We start from the raw sequence: 21,050 nt of genomic DNA on the forward strand, positions 1-21,050 counted from the left end.
CAGAGTCAATAAAAAGTGCTTTACAAATGGAGGTGAGAATACAACAGTTCTCTTGTCCTCAGACAGGAAATATGAGAAAGGGAAATCCACAACTGTTTATTAGCACAAGGGGTTAGATTAAATGAGTCACTTCAATAATGTTAGGAAGTCAAGTTACCTGTGATTCTAATTTCCTTTTTAAGATTGATAGAGGACAAAGAATCTAATATAATCATGAACATTTTCTTTTACCAGAAAGCTTTGTGTCTAAGAACAGAACCAACTATAAGGTAGAAAAGCACATATAACACAAAAGTAAGGCTATGGTTATTCAACTTGTTTATATAAGGTATCAACTCATTATAGAAATTTTGGAAAAATAGAAGAAAAAAGTCATCCATGAGTGAATCCATTAAAAATGTCCACTCTTAACATTCTGATGTGTGTTTCTTTCAATTTTTCTGCTACGTACATCTTTTCCCCCTACTTGTGATATTATATGTAAATTTTTCTATACTTATTCTTAAAAAACTTAAAAGTATAATGATGCTGAGCATAAACCCAGAGAAAACCATAATTCAAAAAGACACAAGCACCTCAGTTTTTATTGCAGTGCTATTTACAGTAGCCAGGACATGGAAGAAACCTAAATGTGCAACAGCTGCTGCTGCTGCTGCTGCTGCTAAGTCGCTTCAGTCGTGTCCGACTCTGTGCGACCCCACAGACGGCAGCCCACCAGGCTCCCCCGTCCCTGGGATTCTCCAGGCAAGAACACCAGAATGGGTTGCCATTTCCTTCTCCAGTGCATGAAAGTGAAAAGTGAAAGTGAAGTCGCTCAGTCATGTCCGACTCTTCGTGACCCCATGGACTGCAGCCTTCCAGGCTCCTCCGTCCATGGGATTTTCCAGGCAAGAGTACTGGAGTGGGGTGCCATTGCCTTCTCCAAATTTTCAACAGAGGAATGGGTAAAGAAGATGTGGTACATATGTACAATGGAATATTGAGTTCAGTTCAGTCGCTCAGTCGTGTCAGACTGTTTGTGACCCCATGAATCGCAGAACCCCAGGCCTCCCTGTCCATCACCAACTCCCGGAGTTCACTCAAACTCACGTCCCATCGAGTCAGTGATGCCATCCAGCCATCTCATCCTCTGTCGTCCCCTTCTCCTCCTGCCCCCAATCCCTGCCAGCATCAGTCTTTTCCAATGAGTCAACTCTTCGCATGAGGTGGCCAAAGTACTGGAGTTTCACCTTTAGCATCATTCCTTCCAAAGAACACCCAGGACTGATCTCCTTTAGAATGGACTGGTTGGATCTCCTTGCAGTCCAAGGGACTCTCAAGAGTCTTCTCCAACACCACAGTTCAAAAGCATCAATTCTTCGGCACTCAGCTTTCTTCTCAGTCCAACTCTCACATCCATACATGACCACTGGAAACACCATAGCCTTGACTACCGACCTTTGTTGGCAAAGTAATGTCTCTGCTTTTGAATATGCTGTCTAGGTTGGTCATAACTTTCCTTCCAAGGAGTAAGCATCTTTTAATTTCATGGCTGCAATCACCATCTGCTGTGATTTTGGAGCCCAAAAAAATAAAGTCTGACACTGTTTCCACTGTTTCCCCATCTATTTGCCATGAAGTGATGGGACCAGATGCCATTATCTTAGTTTTCTGAATGTTGAGCTTTAAGCCAACTTTTTCATTCTCCTCTTTCACTCTCATCAAGAGGCTTTTGAGTTCCTCTTCACTTTCTGCCATAAGGGTGGTGTCATCTGCATATCGGAGGCTATTGATATTTCTCCCGGCAATCTTGATTCCAGCTTGTGCTTCATCCAGCCCAGCGTTTCTCATGATGTACTCTGCATAGAAGTTAAATAAGCAGGGTGACAATATACAGCCTTGACGTACTCCTTTTCCTATTTGGAACCAGTCTGTTGTTCCATGTCCAGTTCTAACTGTTGCTTCCTGACCTGCATATAGATTTCTCAAGAGGCAGGTCAGGAGGTCTGGTATTCCCATCTCTTTCAGAGTTTTCCACAGTTTCTTGTGATCCACACAGTCAAGGGCTTTGGTATAGTCAATAAAGCAGAAATAGATGTTTTTCTGGAACTCTCTTGCTTTTTCCATGATCCAGCAGATGTTGGCAATTTGATCTCTGGTTCCTCTGCCTTTTCTAAAAACCAGCTATATTACTCAGCCATAAAAAGGAATGAAATTGGGTCATTTGTGGAGATGTGGATGGACCTAGAGACTGTCAGACAGAGTGAAGTTTAAGTCAGAAAGAGAAAGACAAATATTGTACATAGACGCACACATGTGGAATCTGAAAAAAAACTGATATAGATGATCTTATTTACAAAGCAGAAATAGAGATATGGATGTAGAGAACAAATGTATGGATACCAAGGGGAAAAGGGAAGTGGGATGAATTGAGACATAGGGGTTGACACATATACACTCTTGATACTACGTATAAAAGAGATTAGTAAAAGAACCTATTGTACAGCACAGAGAACTCTACTCAGTGCTCTGTGGTGACTTAAATGGGAAGGAAATCCAAAAAGAGGGAATATATGTATACATATAGCTGATCCAGTCTGCTGTACAGTAGAAACTAATACAATATTGTAAAGCAACTATAGTCCAATAAATTTTTTAAAGTATAATGAATACCTTATACTGAAATATGTATTCAGTTCAGTTCAGTCGCTCAATCATGTCCAACTCTTTGCAACCCCATGGACTGCAGCACTCCAGGCTTCCCTGTCTGTCACCAACTCAGAGCTTGCTCAAACTCATGTCCATCGAGTTGGTGATGCCATCCAACCATCTCATCCTGTCGTCCCCTTCTCCTCCTGCCTTCAATCCTTCTCAGCATCAGGGTCTTTTACAATATGTCAGTTCTTCACATCAGGTGGGCAAAATATTGAAGCTTCAGCTTCAGCATCAGTCCTTCCAATGAATATTCAGGACTGATTTCCTTTAGCATTGACTGGTTTGATCTCCTTGCTGTCCAAGGGACTCTGAAGAGTCTTCTCTAACACCACAGTTCAAAACCATCAATTCTATGGCACTTAGCCACCAGGGAGGCCCAAGGGCTTATTATATTCCCTAAACTGTTAAAGGCTTAGTACACATTACCTCATTACTTTTTCTATCAATTCTATAAGAAAGGTCAGAGATATACTCCTCTTACATATGACCAAACTGAAAGGATAAATGCTTGAAGTTCTATGTCTAAGGAAGTTCCTTTCATTATTATTTGTATGTTTTTCTTAGGAACTAGCCTAAATGTCTGGAGAAGGAAATGGCAACCTACTCCAGTGTTCTTGCCTAGAGAATCCCAGGGACGGGGGAGCCTGGTGTGCTGCTGTCTATGGGGTTGCACAGAGTCGGACACGACTGAAGTGACTTAGCAGCAGCAGCAGCAGCCTAAATGTCAAGGAAAAGAGACATATAAATATGTTAGATGTATCTGTTCAATGGAATATTTTGCAACTAAAACAAATTAAAACCTTGTAAATCCCCACCACCCCTGCCCCTGAGTTTCTACTTCTTATTCTCTCCAGTATCATATCAAATCTAAGAGAAGTAGGAGGGGGAAGAGTATTGACTTAAGAAAGACAGCAGATAAAAATGTGGTTAAGTTTATCATGTGGGCATATATAGATATATCCTACAATTTGATTTGATATTATTAAATTTTTTGTTACATAGGGTGTGTTTTGTTATGATGATATCTGTGTGTCAAAGGGGAATTCCACAGGCCATGGCTGAGTTCTGTGGTTTCTCTTCTCCATAGCCCTACTGCCTTGTAACACACCATGTGATTTTGTTATTTTTTGTCATTTGCTTGTTGACTATCTCCCTCTGAAAGAATTTCAGTTCCTAGAAGGAAGGGATCTTGGTCACTTTAATTCAGTGATGTATCATCCCAGGAACTAGAACAGTGCCTGCCAGAGAGTAGTGAAAGTGAAAGTCACTCAGTCTTGTCTGACTCTTTTCGACTCCATGTATTATACAGTCCATGGAATTCTCCAGGCCAGAATACTGGGGTGGATTGCCTTTCCTTTCTCCAGGGGGTCTTCCCAACCCAAGGATTGAACCCAGGTCTCCCACATTGCAAGTGGATTCTTTACCATCTGAGCCACCAGAGAAGCCCAATAATACTGGAGTGGGTAGCCTATCCCTTCTCTAGCGGATCTTCCCGACCCAGGAATCGAACCAGGGTCTCCTGCATTGCAGGCCAATTCTTACCAAGCGCTTGATAAATATGTGTTGAATGAACAGAGTGGAGCAATGGGCTGAGCCGGTGCTGCTGAGGGTTTAACCTGATGGATGCAGAGAAGTGGTCACTGACTTTTGCAGAAGGTACTCCATTGGTGACCCTGCTAAGAGCTCTTTTGGCAGAATTGATGGAGAGGAGAAGGAGGTTGTCCAAGAGAAAAGGAAGAAGGGATGTGGGCAATTTCAAATAGAAACAGTGCATAATTACTTCCAGGAGTTGGAAAGTACGTTAACTGGGAAATTGTGGCCTTTTAGATCCAAATTAAGACAATCTGCCATGGATCTTGGCATTTATAAAGGCAGGCATGTTTCAGTAAAAACTACATTTTATTGTGATTCACATATACTGTGGTTTTTGTTTTTTGGGGTTTTTTGTTTGTTTTTTTAACAAATCAAAGTTTTATGGCAACCCTGAATCAAGCAAGTCTACTGGCACTGTTTTCCCCACGGCATTTGATCTGTACCACATTTTGGTGATGCTCATAGTATTTCAAGCTTTTTTGTTGTTATTTTATTTGTTATGGTGATCTGTGATCACTGATCTTTGCTGTTACTATTGTCATTGTTTGGGGTTGGTCCGAACTGCTCCCATATAAGACAGTGAACTAAGTGGATCAAATGTATATGTTTGGACTGCTCTACTGACAGGCTGATACCTTATCTCTCTCCTTCTCCTCGGGCCTCCCATTCTGAGACACAGCATTATTGATGTTAGGCCAGTTAATAGCAATGGCCTGTCATGGCCTGTAAGTGTTCAAGTGAAAGGAAGAGCTGCAATTCTCTCAGTTTAAACAAAGCTTAGTGAGGAAGACATGTCAAAAGCTGAGATAGGCTAAAGCTACGTCTCTTGAGCCAAACAGCCAAGTTGTGAAGGAAAAGGAAAACTTCTTAAGGAAGTTAAAAGTGCTACTTCAGTAAACACATGAACAATAAAAAGCCAAACAGCATTATTTGCTGATATGGAGACATTTTACTGCCTAAAATAGAAAATCAAAGCAGCCACAACATTCTCTTAAGCCAAAGCCTAGTCCAGAAAAAGGCCCTAATTCTCTTCCATTCTGTGAAGGTTGAGAGAGGTGAGGAAACTGCAGAAGAAAAGTCTGAAGCTAACAGGGGTTGATTCAGGAGATTTAAGGAAAGAAGCATCTCTATAACATAAAAGTACAAAATAAAGCAGATCTAGCTAAGGTCTCGGAGAAAGCAATGGCACCCCACTCCAGTACTCTTGCCTGGGAAATCCCATGGACACAGGAGCCTAGTGGGCTGCTGTCTATGGGGTTGCACAGAGTCGGACACGACTGAAGCGACTTAGCAGCAGCAGCAGCTAAGATCTGATAGAAGATCTAGCTAAGATCATTAATGAAGGTGGCTACACTAAACAGTGATTTTCAGTGTAGACAAAATAGCCTTCTATTGAAGGAAGATGCCATCCAGGACATTCACAGATGGAGAGAAGTCAATGCCTGGTTTCAAAGCTTCAAAGGACAGGCTGTATTTTTAGGAATTCATGCCTGAATTCATGCCACTGGTGACTTTTGGTTGAAGTTAGTGCTCATTTATCGTTCCAGAAATACTAGGGATTTTTCTTAAGAATTTCCATAAGAATTCTTAAGAATCCATAATAATTGTGTACTATGCCTGTGCTCTATAAATGGAACAATAAATCATCAAAGCAGCACATCTGTTTGCAACATGGTTTATTTTAAGAACATTCGTGATTCATGGGAAGAGGTCAAATTATCAACCTTAATAGAAGTTTGGAAGAAATTGATTCCAACCCTCATGGATGATTTTGAGGAAAGCTTCAGTGGAGGAGGTGACTACAGATGTGGAGAAATAGCAAGTGAACTAGAATTGGAATTGGAGCCTGAAGATGTGACTGAACTGCTGCAACCTCATGGTAATAACCAACAAGGACCTAGTGTATAGCACGGGGAACACCGCTCAATCCTTTGTAACAGACTAAATGGGAAACGAATTTGAAAAAGAATAGATGCATGTATATGTATAGCTATACACCTGAAACTAACACAATATTGTTAATCAACTATGTGCTGCTGTGCTTAAGCGGTCAGTCATGTCCAACTCTTTGTGACCCCATGGACTGCAGCCCCCCAGGCTCCTCTGTCCATGGGATTCTCCAGGCAAGAATACTGGAGTGGGTTGCCATTCCCTTCTCTAGGGAATCTTCCCAATCCAGGGATCAAACCCAGGTCTCCCGCATTTCAGGTGGATTTTTACTCTCTGAGCTACCACTATTCCCAATATAAAATAAAAAGGTAAAAAAAAAAAAAAAAAAAAAAAAACCCAAAACACCTGAATGGATAAGGAGTTGCTTCTTATGAATGAACAAAGAAAATGGTTTCTTGAGATGTAATCTGCTCTTGGTAAAGATGGTGTGAAGATAGTTGAAATGATAACAAAGGATGTAGAATATTGCCTAACTTTAGTTAATAAAGTTGCAGCAGAGTCTGAGAGAATTGATTCCAGTTTCGAAAGAAATTCTACGGTGAATAAAATGCTATCAGCCCTGCATACTACAGAGAAGTCATTTGTGAAAAGAAGAGTCCATCAGTATGGCAAACTTCACTGTTGTCTTATTTTAAAAAATGCCACAGCCAACCCAACCTCAGCAACCACTGCCATGATCAGTCATGAGCCATCAACATCAGGTAGAGATCCTCTAACAGCAAAACAGTATGACTTGCTGAAGGCTCAGGTGATGGCTAGCACTTTTTTTTTTTAGCAGTAATGTAGTTTTAAATAAAGGTATGTACACTTTTTTAGACATAATACTATTTCACATTTAATAGAGTATAAAATAGTATAGACATAACTTTTATCTGCACTGGGAAATAAAAAAAACTATGTAACTAGCTTGAATGACTGTAGGTTAGGAGTCTTCTCACAGGTTTTCCAGCCTCTAGCTCTGTTCACCTCTGTTCAGTTATTTATATTATGGCCTGAGTGATCCTTGCAAAAAGGAGACGTGATCATGATGCTCCCCTGTTTATAACTAGTCACTGTTTCCCCACTGCCTTCAGATTAAAGTCTAAATTCTTCCACTTTGCATAGAAGACCTATCATTCCCTGGCTCCTGACTACCCTCTGTGAAGACAATGACAGTGAGAGGGATAAAAACAATAAAAGTTTAAAAACTGGAAAAAAAAAAAAGCGAACAACAAACTACTTATTTGGTAGGCCAGGGATAAATACTTTTTATGGTCATGAATTAAGTTGAAAATTAAAAGGCAAGAAGTTGTTTATATTAGACAAAAACACATGGAAATATGTATAATAAAGATTTCACCTAAATTGATGATAGAAAAGAACATTAGCAAAAAATTATTAAGCATAAATTAAGGCATGGGATGGTGTCCAGAGGCGGGAACATTATCTGTAAATCTAAGTTCAAAAAATAGGGAATCCAGCCACTGCCCAAAGTTGAAACAATTTGAACAAAAAAAAAAAAAAAGGAAAATATTTAGTAGATTTGAATCAAACTGAATTATAAAAATTCATGTGTCTATATAAAGATCAAGATAGAAAGAACTCATAAGTCACCATTGAGATGGCTTGTAAATTGACTTTTTACTTTGACAATTGGTAGCTAAAGAGAAACAATAAGCATTTATACACTCTTCCTATAAGCAATAGATCAACTGGGGCTATTTGGCTATGTAGTCAATAAGGGAAAGTGCTTGAGCTTCCCTGATGGCTTAGACTGTAAAGAATCCGCCTGCAATTCGGGAGACCTGGGTTCGATACCTGGGTTGGGAAGATCCCCTGGAGGAGAGCATGGCAACCCACTCCAGTATTCTTGCCTGGAGAATCCCATGGACAGTGAAGACTGGCGGGCTATGGTCCGTGGGGTCGCAAAGAGTTGGACATGACTGGGCGACTAAGTTGCTTGCAATTCCAAGACCCTTGACTACAGCGAGCTAGATGGGTTTGGAGAGAATGTATTTCAAGTACTTCTGCTCCCTCTAGAGGAGAAATGTAAATAAATCAGGTCTGTCAGATTTTGTTAAGAGTTTTGAAGTTAAATTTTTGTGTCATTTAAAAGAACTCATTTGGAAGTAGTGAGGAAAATCTAGCTTTAATTAATTATAATTTTTTAATTTAAAAGTAATAATTTTCCATAATCATATCACTTTAATATGACTCCTGTTTCTAATCTGAAATATGTCCTTCCAGTTTAGTCTGCTGTGCAGTATTACACGGGGCTTCCCAGGTGGCGCTAGTGGTAAAGAACCCACCTGCCAATACAGGAGACATAAGACACAGGATCGACCCTGGGTTGGGAAGATCCCTTGGAGGAGGGCATGGCAACACACTCCAGTATTCTTGTCTGGAGAATTCCACGGACAGAGGATCCTGGGGAGCTACAGTCCATGGGTCACAAAGAGTCAGACACGAATAATAGAGATTATTAACCCTTGGAGATTTTTTCCCCAGGACTGTCTACTCTCTTATTTTAACTTTTTTTTTTTTTTACATAGAGAGCTGCATATAAACTGTAACTGTAAATACTTTACAAAGCCAAACACATACCTTGGGTTTTAATTTGGTCATATGATGGCCATTGGAGATAATAAAAAGATAAGACATGCTTGGTTTTCTCTAAAGACTAATTAGGGCTTAGATTAGTGTGTTCCAAATTGTTAAACAGTTATCCTACATTCTATTTTGATTAATCTTTCTCTTCCTCATTGATTTGAGATGCATTCTTTGTCATGTATATAGTAAGATCTATTTTTGGGGTTTTCATTAATTGAGGGTTTTCTTTGTCATACATCACATTGTTTTAATTACCATATCTTTATATGATTAAAATAGAATAGAATTGATCCTCTCACAACTAATTTTTGTTCAGTACTTTCTTCCTTTTTTATTCTCCAAGTGAACTTTACGATCATTTTGTCAATGTGGGCAAAAATTACTGTTCTTTTAAAGAAGTAATTCAGAGCAGTAGACATTTTGATTAAACCTATAAATTAGTTCTTTTCATATTCAGTCTTTCTAACTAGGAATATAACTAGGAAAATTAACTGGTCACTTTTCCAAGTCTTACTTTATATTTTTAATATAATATGCATTTTTTTCTTCATAACATCACTATGTACCTTGTTAAGACTATTCCCAGGCTGTATGCATGTTATTGCAAACAGGACCTTTATTTGGCTTGTTTTTGTAGAGCTTCTGGTACATAAAAATGTTGTTGACTTATATTGCTTTTATTTTAAGCCATACTTGTAAACTTTTATTCGTTTTAATAGTTTATCGGATTATTCTTTTATATTTTATGTATATACAATATCAGTTTAGAATGATGCTTCTCTTTCATCTTAGAAAAGTTGTGTGTAGAAAAGAGCTAACAAAACAGGCCTGAGCCTGCTATTATTACACAGACCTGCTTGCATAGCTGGCCCTTGGCTGGTTTCTGGAAACTTGGACTTTGGGAGGGTTTCCATCATTCTCTAAGTGATAAGGGTGGTATAATATTTTTAGACTGTGCAAAAATATGGCTTCCTGAGGAGACCAGGAAAGCCGTTTTGCACCCAGCAGAATCAAAGTATAGATTATTTTACTTCAGAGTTCCTTCAGTGTATTTTGGGAAATTGTGGATCATCATGTTCCCATGCATGCATTACCTGAAGAGATCCAAAAGATCTTGTCTTTAAGATATCTAGGCTCGATGTTTTAAAGCAGAGACATGGGAGAGAACAAGATGGCAAAGGAGTAGGTGGATGTGGAGTACATCTTTCTCCATGGATACATCAGGAATACACTTTCAGACACAGAAGTGCATGCAGAACACCAGCTGAGAGCAGACAGGAGAACCTGACCCATGGAAAAGAATATATAGAACCACGCAAAACTCGGTAGAAAAAAGCAACTAGGGGGAAAAACAGGAGTGTTAGTAGGACCGGACCTGCCCTGGGCGGGTGGGGAACTGAAGCAGGGGTCCAATCCCCACATGGGGCAATTGTCTGAGTCAAAGGAGAAACATTTAAGGCTGAGAGTGAAACAGCTCATCTGTGGCAGCCTAAATGGAATGAGAATCAGACAGTCCTTGCAGCAGCCATACATTCACCGGGGTGAGGTGGGGCAGGGGGATGTGGGTCTCCTGGAAGGGGCAGTGGCTGGGAGTTGGAGTTTAGGAATTGTGGAGCAATTCCTGGGTGAGGGCTGCTGTTGAACGCAGCGGGACAGATCAAGGGGATGTGAGGGAGGAAATCGTCTTGGGAAATGGCAGTGGAGGAAAACCAGGCAGCCATGGAAGCAAGGAGATACTGCTGAGTCACACGTAAGGGGTGGAGCCAACACCATAGCCTCTCTCTCTCCACATGCCAGCATCAACAATAGAGAGGCTGGCCCATCAAACACCTGACCACTGAACTACAGACTAGGACTCCACCTAAGGTGCCCCTTTCAGTGCCTGACACGCCGATCTACAGAGTAGGACCCCAGTCAGGGGGGTCCCTCCACGTGCCTGACACACTGAACAACTGAGACGGACCCCAGGCAAGGGAGCCCTGTAAGTGCCTAAACGGGTGGGGCTACGAAGAAAGACTGGCCAAAGAGGCTTTCTGATCACCAGCTACAAGAGGCTCGAAAAAAGCCTCTGATAGGGCCATAACTCCTGCGGCAGAGGCAGTCCATGTCCCTGCACACTTGGCGCCTCCAGGGTCCCCGCAAGCCAAGCAGTTGCACCACCTTAATGCTTAACTCTCACAGGGGCAAAACTGCCACAGGCAAAAAAATAAAAAATCTCATGTCTCTGGGCGCAGAGTCACTGCAGGCCTTGTCTGACTCTGCGACTCTGTAGACTGTGGCCTGCAGGCTTCTGTCTCAGAGAGGGGTTCCCCAGGCAAGAATACTGGAGCGTATTGGCCAATACTGGTTGTCATACCCTTCTAGAGCACTATATTTGCTACTACCCTAGCTGCCAACCCTCCTGAGTACCTGGTGCTGCCAGAACCCCTGTGACCCAAGCAGTTGCACCATCTCCACACCTGGCCCTTACAGGGGCAAACCCAAGCCCTCTAGGGCAGCCTCAGGAGCTAAACCCCAGTGGATGACCCACATGTAGAGGTGGAAATAAAACCACCCCTGAAACCCAGGGGCAGTATAGCTAAGGAAGAAGACCCAAAACCTTCTCACCAGTTGTACAAGCTGCAGATTAAAACCACACGATCAACTAAGCAGACTCTGTGTCTATGGAAAATATAAAAGGTCATTGAGAGCTCCCACAAAAGAAAATGCACTAGCTCTGACAGCTGTGGACATTGGAGGCAAGAACACACAGGAGTAGGACCAGATTAGAACCTGAGCTGTCCCCACAGCGGGTCCAGAGATCAGCACAGTGTTGGAGGGCATCCTAGGGAGGTAAGGTGGACTGTGACTCCCAGTGCGGGAAAGTACTCTGACAGAAGTGACTCAAGACAAACATTTATTATTCTTATATTTTGACTTGTTCTGTAGATTCTTTTGGATTTTTTTTTTTCTTTTTCTTCCCCCCTCTGTTGTAGTTGTCAATTTTATTGGCACTAAGAAATCCAGTTAAGCTTTATTTTTTTCCCCCCTCGGTCACATTTTTTCATTGTTGTCATAAACTTCTGCCCCTGAGTTAAGCTTTTGCAGTTCTGTGGAGTTTTCCTCTTTTTTTCCTTTTCTCTTTTCTTAATTTTAATTTTTAATTTTTTAAGCCTATTATTTTTTTTACATTTATTCCTTTGTTTGCTTTTCCTACCGTTGTTTTCCCTTTGCAGTTAATCTTTAATGTATATAAATCTTCATCTACCTCTATTTAACTCTGCATATCTATTCTTTCTTTCTTTTCTTTCCCTCCTTGCCTCTCAACATATTTGTTAGTTTCATTTTCATTGCTTCATTCCCCAATTGGCACTTTGCTTTAGTTTTGTTTTTCAGTTTGTGCTTTAATTAGTTTTGTTCTGGTAGATATAATTTTTGGTTTCCTTTGTTCCCCAGGTCAATCTATAGTACTTAATTTTTGTTGGAATGTTTTGATTTTGCTTATGGGTGTATATGTATATATGTATATTCAGTCACACTTCTACTGTTGTCACAAACCTCTGCCTCGACATTGGGCTTTTGCAGTTCTGTGGAGTTTTCCTCCCCCCCCCCCCCTTTTTTCTTTTTTCTTCTGGTTTTTTCTCTTTTCTCTTTTTTATAATTTTAATTTTTAAAACCTATTATATTTTCCCTACATTTATTCCTTTACCTTTCCTACTCTTCTTTTCCCCTTGCAGTTAATCTTTAACGTATATAAATCTTCTTCATCTACCTCTCTTTAACTTTGCATATCTATTCTTTCTTTCCTTTCCTCTGAACATATTTGTTAGTTTTGTTTTCATTACTTTGTTCCTCACTTGTTTTAATTTTGTTTTCCAGTTTGTGCTTAAGTTAGTTTTGCCCATAACTGATAAATATAATTTTTTATTTCCTTTGTTCACTGGCGCAATCTACTGTACTTTATTTTTGTTGGACTGTTTTCACTTTGCTCATGGGGGTATATGTATACATTCCATTATTTTAATTATTATTTGCCTGATTTTGTAACTGCCATTTGTCTGTGGTTCATCTTTGGTTTCTCATTTGCTTTACTTTCCCTTAATGCCATAGCAAGCCACTTGTGGAATCTTCACTTCTGGCCAGAGATCAAGCCCTGAGCCTTTGGAATGGGAGCACTGACTCCAATACCCTAGACTGCCAGCGAACTAACCCTCCAGTTCCAGTTCAGTCGCTCAGTCATGTCCAACTCTTTGCGATCCCATGAATCACAGCACGCCAGGCCTCCCTGTCCATCACCACTCCCAGAGTTTACTCAAACTCATGTCCATCGAGTCAGTGATGCCATCCAGCCATCTCATCCTCTGTCGTCCCCTTTTCCTCCTGCCCCCAATCCCTCCCAGCATCGGGGTCTTTTCCAATGAGTCAACTCTTCGCATGAGGTGGCCAAAAGTTTCAGCTTTAGCATCAGTCCTTCCAGTGAACACCCAGGATTGATCTCCTTTAGAATGGACTGGTTGGATCTCCTTGCAGTCCAAGGGACTCTCAAGAATCTTCTCCAACACCACGGTTCAAAGCATCAATTCTTTGGCGCTCCGCCTTCTTCACAGTCCAACTCTCACATCCACACATGACCACAGGAAAAACCATAGCCTTGACTAGGTGGACCTTTGTTGGCAAAGTAATGTCTCTGCTTTTCAATATGCTATCTAGGTTGGTCATAACTTTCCTTCCAACGAGTAAGCGTCTTTTAATTTCATGGCTGCAATCGCCATCTGCAGTGATTTTGGAACCCAGAAAAATAAAGTCTGACACTGTTTCCACTGTTTCCCCATCTATTTCCCATGAAGTGATGGAACCAGATGCCAAGATCTTAGTTTTCTGAATGTTGAGCTTTAAGCCAACTTTTTCACTCTCATCTTTCATTTTCATCAAGAGGCTCTTTAGTTCTTCTTCACTTTCTGCCATAAGGGTGGTGTCATCTGCATATCCGAGGTTATTGATATTTCTCCTGGCAATCTTGGTTCCAGCTTGTGCTTCTTCCAGCCCTAGGGAGTATCAAATAGTGAGAACTCACACAAAGGAAAAACTTGAATACAAGACCCAGCATAACCCAGCCACCAGTAGCACCCTGTGCAGGACATTTCATCTAAACAGCAAACAAAACAAAAATACAAACCCAATCATCAGCAGACAGGAGTACCACCTTACTCAGCCTCGCCCATCAGAGGAAAAACAAACAAACAAACAAAAACTCAGCACAAATCTCACCCTATAGGAAGCTCACACAAACCACTGGACCAACCTTAGGAGGGCAGAAACCAAAAGGAAGAAAGAATTCAACCTTCTTCAAGGAAAGAAATCAATTTTCCTTGAAGCCTGGGAAAAGAAAACCTTTTTAAAAGGCAGAGAAATACTGCACAAATGAAGAAACAAACTAGAAACACAGAAGTCCAAATAAATAAAGAGGAAATAGGAAAATTACCTGAAAAAGAATTCAGAATAATGATAGTAAAGATGATCAAAAACCTTGAAAACAAAATGGAGGAAATGCAAGAATCAATTAACAAAGACCTAGAAGAATTAAAGAATAAGCATACACAGACAAAACAACACAATTACTGAGATTAAAAATACTCTAGAAGGAATCAAAAGCAGAATATCTGAAGCAGAATAACGAATTAGTGAGCTGGAAGATAAAATGTTGGAAATAATTTCTGAAGAGCAGAATAAAGTAAAAAGAATGAAAAGAGCTGAGGAAAGTCTCAGAGACCTCTGAGACTTTGATATTTGACCATATCAAATGCACCAACATTTGAATTATAGGGGTCCCAGAAGAAGAAGAGAAAAAGGAAGGATATGAGAAAATTTTTAAAGAGATTATAGTTGAAAATTTCCCCAACGTGGAAAAGAAAAAGCCAATCATGTCCAAGAGGCACAAAGAGTCCCATACAGGATAAACCCAAGGAGAAACATGCCAAGACACATACTAATCAAACTAACAAAGACTAAACACAAAGAAAGAATATTAAAAGCAGCAAGGGAGAAGCAACAAGTAACATACAAGGGAAACCCCATGTGCTTAACAGATGATCTTTCAGCAGAAACTCTGCAGGTCAGAAGGAAATGTCAATATATATTTAAAGTACTGAAAGGGAAAATCTACAACCAAGATTACTGTAACTGGCAAGGATCTCAAAATTGATGGAGAAATCAAAAGCTTTTCAGACAAGCAAAAGTTAAGAGAATTCAGAACCACCAAACCAGCTTTATAACAAATGTTAAATGGACTTATATAGTCAAGAAATACAACAGAAGAAAAAAGATCTACAAAATCAACCCCAAACAATTATAAAATGGCAATAGGAACATAAATATCAATAATTACTTTAAATGAAATGGAGTAAATATTCCAACAAAAAGACATAGACTGGCTGAATGGATACAAAAACAAAACCCATATATATGCTGTCTACAAGAAACCCACTTCAGACCTCAAGACACATATAGACTGAAAGTGAGAGGATGGAAAAATATATTCCATGCAAATGGGAAGCAAAAGAAAGCTGGAGTAGCAAACTTCATATCAGACAAAATAGACCTTAAAGAAGATTAGAAGATATAAGGAAGGACACTACATAATGATCAAGGGATCAATCCAAGAGGAAGACCTAACAATTGTAAATATCTATGCACCCAACATAGGAGCATCTCAATACATAAGACAAACACTAACAGACATAAAAGGAGAAGTTAAAAGTAACACAATAATAGTAGGTGACTTTAACACCCCATTCACACAAATGGACAGATCATCAAAACAGAAAATTAATAAGGAAACACAAATCTTAAATGATACATTCGATAAGATGGATCTCATTGATATCTTCAGGACATTCCATCCAAATGCAGAAGAATACACCTTCTTCTCAAGTGCACATGGAACATTCTCCAGGATAGACCACATCTTGGTTCACAAATCAAACCTCAGTAAATTTAAGAAAATTGAAATCATATCAAGCATCTTCTCTGACCACAACGCTATGAAACTAGATATCAGTTACAAGGAAAAAAAAAAACTGTAAGAAACACAAACACATGGAGATTAAACAACATGTTTCTAAAAACAAATGACAATGAAAACATGACAACTCAAAACCCATGGGATGCAGAAAAAGCAGTCCTAAGAGGGAAGTTTATAGCAGTACAATCCTACCTCAAGAAACAAGAAAAACATCAAATAGACAACCTAACTTTATACCTAAACCAACTGGAAAAGAAGAAGAACAACAACAACAAAAAAACCAAACAAACAGCCCTTCTCCCCGGCGGTTAGTGCTGAGAGTGCGGAGTGTGTGCTCCGGGCTCGGAACACACATTAAAAAAACAAACAAACAAACAAACAAAAAATTGGTAGAAGGAAAGAAATCATAAAGATCCAAGCAGAAACAAATGAAAAAGAAATGAATGAAACAATAGTAAAGATTAATAAAACTAAAAGCTGGTCCTTTGAGGAGATAAACAAAATTGACAAATCCTTAGCCAGACTCATCAAGAAAAAAGAGAGAAGAATCAAATCAACAAAATTAGAAATGAAAAAGGAGAGGTTACAACAGACAATGCAGAAGTACAAAGGATTATGAAACAATTATGAACAACTATATGGCAATAAAATAGATAACCTGGAAGAAATGGTCAGTTTCTTAGAAAAATTCAATCTTCCAAGACTGAACCAGGAAGAAATAGAAATTATGAGCAACCCAACTACAAGCACGAAATTGAAGCTATGATCAAAAATCTCCCAAAAAACAAAAGCCCAGGACCAGATGGCTTCACAGAATTCTATCAAACATTTAGAGAGGAGCTAATGCTTATCCTTCTAAAACTCTTTCCAAAAACTGCAGAGAAAAGAACACTTCCAAATTCATTCTACAAGGCCACCATCACCCTGATACCAAAATCAGACAAAGACAATACACACACAAAAAAACTACAGGCCAATATCACTGATGATCAGATCAGATCAGATCAGTCGCTCAGTTGTGTCCAACTCTTTGCGACCCCATGAATCGCAGCATGCCAGGCCTCACTGATGAACATAGATGCAAAAATCCTCAACAAAATTTTAGTGAACAGAATTCAGCAACACATCAAAAAGCTCATACACCATGATTAAGTTGGGTTTATTCCAGGGATGCAAGGATTCTTCAATATGTGGAAATCAACCAATGTGATACACCATATTAACAAATTGAAAGATAAAAACCATATGGCCATCTCAATAGATACAGAAAAAGCCTTTGACAAAATTCAACACCCATTTATGATTAAAATTATTCAAAAAATGGGCAAAGAAGGAACCTACCTCAACATAGTAAAGGCCATATATGATAAGCCTACAGTAAACATTATTCTCAATGGTGAAAAACTGAAAGTATTCCCCATAAGATCAGGAACAAGAAAAGGGTGTCCACTTTCACCACTATTATCCAACATAGTTCTGGAAGTCCTAGCTATAGCAGTCAGAGAAGAAAAATAAAGGAATCCAGATCAGAAAAGAAGAAGTAAAGCTCTCACTGTTTGCAGATGACATGATACTGTACATAGAAAACCCTAAAGAGAGTATCAGAAAGTTACTAGAGCTAATCAGTGAATTTAGCAAAGTTGCAGAATACAAAATCAATACACAGAAATCACTTGCATTTCTATATACTAACAATGAAAAAATCAGAAAGAGAAATTAAGGAATCAATCCCATTCACCATTGCAACAAAAATACTTAAATATCTAGGAATAAACTTACCTAAGGAGATGAAAGAACTGTACACAGAAAATTATAAGACAGTAATGAAAGAAATCAAAGACAACATAAATAGATGGACAGATATTACATGTTCCTGGGTAGGAAGAATCAATATTGTGAAAATGACTATACTACCAAATGCAATCTACAGATTCAATGCAATCCCTATCAAATTACCAATAGCATTTTTCACAGAACTAGAACAAAAAATTTCACAATTTATATGGAAACACAATAGACCCCAAATAGCCAAAGCAGTCTTGAGAAAGAAGAATGGAGCTGGAAGAATCAACCTTCCTGACTTCAGGTTATACTACAAAGCTACAGTCTTTAAGACAGTATGGTACTGGCACAAAAACAGAAATATAGATCAATGGAACAAGATAGAAAGCCCAGAAATAAATGCATGCACCTATGGTTCCTTATTTTTGACAAAGGAGGCAAGAATATACAATGGGGCAAAGGCAATCTCTTCAATAAATGGTGCTGGGAAAACTGGACAGCTACATGTGAAAGAATGAAATTAGAACACTTCCTAACACCACACACAAGGATAAACTCAAAATGGATTAAAGACCTAAATGTAAGACCAGAAACTATAAAACTTGTAGAGGAAAACACAAGCAAAACACTTGATGACAAATCAAAGCAAGATCCTCTATGACCCACCTCCTAGAGTAACACAAATAAAAACTGAAGTAAACAAGTGGGACCTGATTAAACTTAAAAGCTTTTGCACAGCAAAGGAAACTATAAACAAGGTGAAAAGACAACCCTCAGAATGGGAGACAATAATAGCAAATGAAACAACTGACAAAGGATTAATTTCCAAAATTAATTTCCAAGCAGCTTATACAACTCAATGCCAGAAAAACAATCCAATGAAAAAGTGGGGAAAAGACCTAAACAGACATTTCTCCAAAGAAGATGTACAGATGGCTAACAAACACATGAAAAGATGCTCAACATAGCTCATTATTAGAGGAATGCAAATCAAAACTACAATGAAATATGACCTCACACTGGTCAGAATGGCCCTCATCAAAAAGTCTGCAAACAATAAATGCCGGAAAGGGTGTGGAGAAAGGGAACACTCGTACTGTTGGTGGGAATGCAAATTGATACAGCCGTTACGGAGATTGCTTTAAAAACTAGGAATAAAACCATATGACCCAGCAATCCCACTCCGAGGCACATACCCCAAGGAAACCAAAACTGAAAGAGACACATGTATCCCATTGTTCACTGCAGCACTATTTACAATAGCTAGAACATGGAAGCAACCTAGATGTCCATTGACAGATGAATGGATAAAGAAATTGTGGTACATATACACAATGGAATATTACTCAACCATAAAAAGGAATGCATTTGAGTCAGTTCTAATGAGGTGGATGAACCTAGAACCTATTATACAGAGTGAAGTGAGTCAGAAAGAGAAATACTGTATTCTAACGCATATATACAGATTGTAGAAAAATGGTACTGAACAAATTTATTTACAGGGCAGCAATGGAGAAACAGACATAGAGAATAGACTTATGGACATGGGGAGAGGTGGGGAGAGGGTGAGATATATGGAAAGAGTAACATGGAAACTTACATTACCATATGTAAAATAGATAGCCAACGGAAATTTGCTGTATGGCTCAGGAAACTTGAACAGGTGCTCTGTATCAATCTAGAGGGGTGGGATGGGGAGGGAGATGGGAAGGAGTTTCAGAAGGGAGGAGACATATGTATGTATATATATGTATAAAGTAAAGTCACTCAGTTGTGTCTGACTCTTAGCAACCCCATGGACTGTAGCCTACCAGGCTCCTCCGTCCATGGGATTTTCCAGGCAAGAGTACTGGAGTGGGTTGCCATTTCCTTCTCAAAGGGATCTTCTGGACACAGGGATTGAACCCAAGTCTCCCGCATTGTAGGCAGATGCTTTTACTGTCTGAGCCACCATACCTGTGGCTGATTCATGTCAAACTTTTCTGTTGAGGCTTGACAGAAAACAGCAACATTTTGTAAAGCAATTATCTTTCAATAAAAAATAAATTTTAAAAATATATGACTTCCTGTTTTCTTTCTAAAATTCTGAAATTTTGTTATGTGCCAGGCAGATGCTGCTTATGTGACCAACTCCAACAAAAACTTTGGGCACTACAACCCTAATGAGCATCCATGTGGACCACCTTTCACAGGTGCCCTCACAACGCATTGCTGGAGAAATTAAGCACATCTGTGTGACTCCACTGGCAAGGACTCTAGGAAGCTTGTGCCTGGTTTTTTCTGCACTTCACCCCATATGCTTATTCCCAATGCTGACTGTGCTTTGTAGCCTCCCACTCTAACAAACCATAGCCACAAGTACAACTATGTGTGAATCTTGTGAGTTCTTCTAGAGAATCCTTGAAACTGGTAACAATTTGTATCTTTTCTGTGTGGTACTTTTTATCAAGTTTAACAATGGCACCCCACTCCAGTACTCTTGCCTGGAAAATCCCCTGGATGGAGGAGCCTGGTCGGCTGCAGTCCACGGGATTGCTAGGAGTCGGACGCGACTGAGCGACTTCACTTTCACTTTTCACTTTCATGCACTGGAGAAGGAAATGGCAACCCACTCCAGTGTTCTTGCCTGGAGAATCCCAGGGACGGGGGAGCCTGGTGGGCTGCCATCTATGGGGTCGAGCAGAGTCGGACAGGACTGAAGCGACTTGGCAGCAGCAGCAGCAGCAGGTATCGTCTGCTGTGAATGACACAGATGGAGAGAGGTTTGGATGCCCTACGTGTGTGCATGCTAAGTCACTTCAGTTGTGTCTGACTCTTTGCAACCCAGGGACTGTAGTCCACCAGGTTTCTCTGTCCATGGGATTCTCCAGGCAAGAATACTGGAGTAGGTTGCTATGCCCTCCTCCAGGGGATCTTCCCGACTCAGGGATCTAACCGGAGTCTCTTAGATCTCCTGCATTGGCAGGCGGGGTTTTTACCACTAGCGCCACCTGGGAGGCCCCTTTGGCCCCCTAACTGATCTGATTTCTTCTCCTGTATCCTCCCTCCCTGGGACTCTGGAAAGTGGATTATGGAAACTACTGGTGCCTAGTATCTTTCTACAACTGCAAATATTTATCGGTGTCATATCTCTGTGATCTTTAATTTCATTCCATGTTATTTTCCCACTTAGTTAAATTTGTCTCTCCTACCTCTCCTCCTTCCCCAGTCAGCTTTTCGCTCACTTATATTTCTTATCATACTTTCATTTGTTTATCTTTATCATTTTAAATCCCATTTTGCTTAGGAATTGTGTTCTTTTTATTAAATTGTAAATAATGTAATTTCTTTTCATAATAAAAAAAAAACTTGCTGTTATAGCTTTCCCTCTAAAATACAGGCTCCTATACTCTTTTTTACATTCATTCAGTTCAGTTCAGTCGGAGTCATGTCCAACTCTTTG

Source organism: Bos indicus x Bos taurus, chromosome 10, assembly GCF_003369695.1.
Source record: "Bos indicus x Bos taurus breed Angus x Brahman F1 hybrid chromosome 10, Bos_hybrid_MaternalHap_v2.0, whole genome shotgun sequence".
Lineage (NCBI taxonomy): Eukaryota > Metazoa > Chordata > Mammalia > Artiodactyla > Bovidae > Bos > Bos indicus x Bos taurus.